The following is a 4,649-nucleotide window of genomic DNA, read 5'->3' as shown; positions in this document are numbered from 1 at the left end:
GGCGCGGCGGCGCGCTGCGGCGGCGAAGTCGGCGGGAGGCGCGGAGGAGCGGGCGCGGCGGCGGGGAACGGGCCGGCGGGCCCGCGGCGGGCTCGCGGGCCGGCGCGGTGGAAGAGGCGGCGGCGACACGTGTCGCGCTCCGGTTGGCCGGGCGCGCGGCGGACGTTGTCCGGCGGCGGCTGGACGCGTCCGCCCGCGGAGAGGGGAAATTAGGGTTTCGACTGCAGTTTCGTTTTTCGGGATGTCCACTCATTTATAGGTAGAGGGAGCTAGGAGACTCCAAATGAGGTGCGGTTTTCGCCCACACGATCGTGATCGAACGACCTAGAGCATGGAAGAGAGTTTGGTGGGCTTTGGGCTGGTTTTGGAGGGGTTTTTTGCTGGATACTCAAATGGACTTTGCGGAGGCCCGGTTAACCGTTGGAGTACCAAACGACCTCCGAATGGAACGAAACTTGACCGGTAGACTCCGGGTGGTATAATAAAGCCACTTGACAAGCCTCGGTCCATTCCGAGAAAGTTTGACACACGCACACGAAAGAAAAACTAGAGGGGTGCACCGGAGGAGATAGGAGCGCCGGATTGGAAAACGGACAACGGGGAAAATGCTCGGATGCATGAGACAAACACGTATGCGAATGCAATGCACATGATGACATGATAAGAAAATGCATGACATGACAAAATACAAAATGAAAGACAAAACCCAACAACGGAGGGAAAAACATATCACATAGACGGAAATGGCAAGAGTCGGAGTTACAATTATGGCAAGTTACATGCGGGGTGTTACAACACTCCACCACTACGAGAGGATCTCGTCCCGAGATCTAGGACTGAAAGAACTCCGGATATTCGGAACGGAGATGGTCCTCGCGTTCCCAGGTGGCTTCCCGGTCGGAATGGTGCGACGACTTCACTTTCAGGAATTTGATAGACTTGTTGCGAGTCTTACGCTCAGTTTCTTCAAGAATAACAACTGGGTGCTCATGATAAGACAAATCTTCTTGAAGGTCAATCTCTTCGAAGTCGATAGTGCGCTCAGGCGTCTTGAAGCACTTGCGGAGCTTTGACACGTGGAACACATCGTGCACGTTCGCAAAGTTGGAAGGAATAAAACCAAGTATTGGCTTGCAGAATAAGCCAGAACAAACATATGATAGAAATTTCGTCCGAAGTTTTCGTGGTGGGGCCCACACGGGCTCAATCGTACAGCACCATCATGTACTAGGCTGTGCACATGACATACGAAGCGTCCCCGAGTCGGCAAAGCCATGGACTCTTTAAGACACAACGAGACCACTGTAAAATCAACCGTATACAGGCGGACCACTAGACGTCGAACCCCAATCTCATATCATGCGTCTGTCGGAAAGAAATCCTAAGTCTACTTGAATTCCCACTTATAAACTCCCGAAACTTTCTGGTTATGCAATCTGGTGTAGGGGATACAGGGGACACAAATATATATCACCCAAACTAACAATCCCTAGATCCAGTTGTATCCATCCGTCAACACATAACCAAGAAACCTTCGGAAATCGTTTACCTCAACCTTCGAAAAACATCCGTTATACAAGTTATGGCAATACTCCCGAACTCCCGCCCCAGTACTGGGTGGCGTCGAGGTGATCTCACCAACAACTGCATAAAAGAGGTTTCGATGTCGGCGAAACTCAGGTATTCCAGAACTGCAACGATAAAATTGTGACGACAACACCTCGGAGCTCAACTCCCCGGGACACTGCCACAACCCCTAAATGACAGGAGGCACCAAGAACAATGTTCTCGTCACAAATCGATCGGAACGATTCCAAGATACCCGCGTGATCCTAAAAAAAAATTTAGTGAAATTTGAGGAGAGAATAGTCAAAACTTCTACGTCAGGAGACCTCACCAGAGCGACGAAGGGACTGAGGAGTAAAAAGAATCCTACTCTCCGATATATATAATCCTAAGACTCAAAACATTTTTATTCTAGACTCAACAACGCCAGCGATTCGATCAAGCAGGGGGCTCCTAAGTCGGGGATGGCTCTGATTACCAACTTGTAACGCCCACGATGCGGCTATATCTCCCACGTGTCGAGGCACGACTTAGAGGCATAACCGCATAGTGGTTTTGTCGCAAGAAGGGTCATCTTCACACAATCCCATGTAATGAACAAGAATGGGATAAAGAGTTGGCTTACAATCGCCACTTCACACAATACATAAATATCATCATACATCATCCAAAATACAAACATATAGACCGACTACGGTCTAATTCCAGATGAAAATAAGACATCCCCAAATGCTAGATCCCCGATCGTCCCAACTGGGCTCCACTACTGATCATCAGGAAAAGACACATAGTAACGACCACGTTCCTCGTCGAACTCCCACTTGAGATCGACGCCATCATCTGCACTGGCATCGTCGGCACCTGCAACTGGTGTTGGAAGTATCTGTGAGTCACGGGGACTCAGCAATCTCACACCCGCGAGATCAAGACTATTTAAGCTTGTAGGACAAGAAGTGCAAAGAGGTGGAGCTACGGCGGCAAAACATTTATGGTGGCTAACTTGCGCAAATGAGAGCGAGAAGAGAAGCAAAGGAACGGACGTCATCTAGCAATGACCAAGAAGAGGTCCTGAACACTTACTTACGTCAAACATAACACAGCCCGTGTTCACTTCCCGGATTCCGCCGAGAAGAGACCATCACGGCTACACACGCACTTGGTGTATTTTAATTGGTTCCAGTGACAAGTTATCTAAAACCGGACATTAACAAATTCCCATCTGCCTCATAACCGCGGGCACGGCTTTCGAAAGATATTACCCTGCAGGGGTGTCCCAACTTAGCCCATCATAAGCTCTCACGGTCAACGAAGGATAAACCTTCTCCCGGAACGACCCGATCAGTCTCGGAATCCCGGTTTACAAGACATCTCGACAATGGTAAAACAAGACCAGCAAAGCCGCCCGAATGTGCCGACAAATCCCGATAGGAGCTGCACATATCTCGTTCTCAGGGCACACCAGATAAGTCAAGCTACGAGTAAAACCAGACCTCGAGTTTCCCCGAGGTGGCCCCGCAGGCTGCTCGGTTCGGACCAACACTCGAAGGAGCACTGGCCCGGGGGGGTTAAAATAAGATGACCCTCGGGCTCGCGAAAACCCGGGGGAAAAGGCTTAGGCGGCAAATAGTAAAACCAAAGTTGGGCCATGCTGGAGGAGTTTTATTCAAGGCGAACTGTCAAGGGGGTCCCATAAATCACCCGACCGCGTAAGGAACGCAAACTCAAGGAACATAATCCCGGTATAACAGTACTAGGGCGGCAAGAGTGGAACAAAACACCAGGCATAAGGCCGAGCCTTCCACCCTTTACCAAAATGTATAGATGCATTAATTAAATATGAGATATTGTGATATCCCAACATATCCATGTTCCGACATGGAACAAACTTCAACTTCGCCTGCAACTAGCAACGCTATAAGAGGGGCTGAGCAAAAGCGGTAACATAGCCAAACAACGGTTTGCTAGGAAAGGATGGTCAGGGGCTGACATGGCTGAAATAGGAGACATGATATAGCAAGTGATAGGTAGCGGAGCATGGCAATAGAGCGAACAACTAGCATAGCAAAGATAGAAGTGATTTCGAGGGGTGGTCATCTTGCCTGCAAGATTCTCAGAGTTGTCGAAAGCTTGATCCTCGTAAGCGTGCTCGACAGGTTCCTCGTTCACGACCTCGTCTCCCGGCTCTACCCAAGACAAGAATACAAACAAATGGAACCACAATCAACAACGAGAAATGCACAAGCAACATGATGCAAGACATGTATGATATGCAAGATATGATATGCGATGCGTATGCGTGCTCCGGAAGGAAAATGATGAACATGGTAGTAACTTGGCAAACCAAGCATGCCACTGGAAAGATGAGATGATTTCGGTCGAAATCGATATAAAGATCACCGGAATCGGATACACGGTTTGCAAATGACAAGCAAAACAAGAATGACACGAATCTGCGATAAACAGCAAGATAGCACTTAAAATGCTACAAGTAACAATGCTACAGCACCCCAACATAGCAACAAAGCACATGGCAGTAATCTACAGGAGATTCTTGACAAAAGATGAACACTGAGCTACTGCTAGTTCACAACATATCAAGCTCAAACAAGCATGGCAATAGTGCAAAAGATTACAGGTTCACAGACTTAGTGAAAAACTGGACATGGCAGAAATCAGCATCAGGTAGCAATGTTCAGAGCACGAAATCAACATGCTACAGGAACTTCACATAGCAAAACAAGGCATGGTAGTGTTCTACTAAATGCCCATGACAAAAATCCCTTACTGACCATAAGCCAAAAAGGACCAGAAGATATGATGGCAAGCATGTAAACATAGCAAGTTTCGTTATCAGGTTTCAGACTTAGCAGAAAACAGAGCATGGCAGAAATGTTAATATGTAGGCCTCTTTGTGAGCTTGATGCACTCACTACAGAGCAATGCATGAAAAACCAAGCATACCTACAGCAAGATGGCATGTTTATGAAGCTATCCCTGGCAAGAACAATTGCATAGCATGTATGGATCAACTACAATAAGCTTGGCAAAAATGCATGTCATGTTAAGAATCTGCCAGAAATATT

This window comes from Triticum aestivum, chromosome 5D (genome assembly GCF_018294505.1).
Source record: "Triticum aestivum cultivar Chinese Spring chromosome 5D, IWGSC CS RefSeq v2.1, whole genome shotgun sequence".
Lineage (NCBI taxonomy): Eukaryota > Viridiplantae > Streptophyta > Magnoliopsida > Poales > Poaceae > Triticum > Triticum aestivum.
This window is presented reverse-complemented; position numbering follows the sequence as displayed.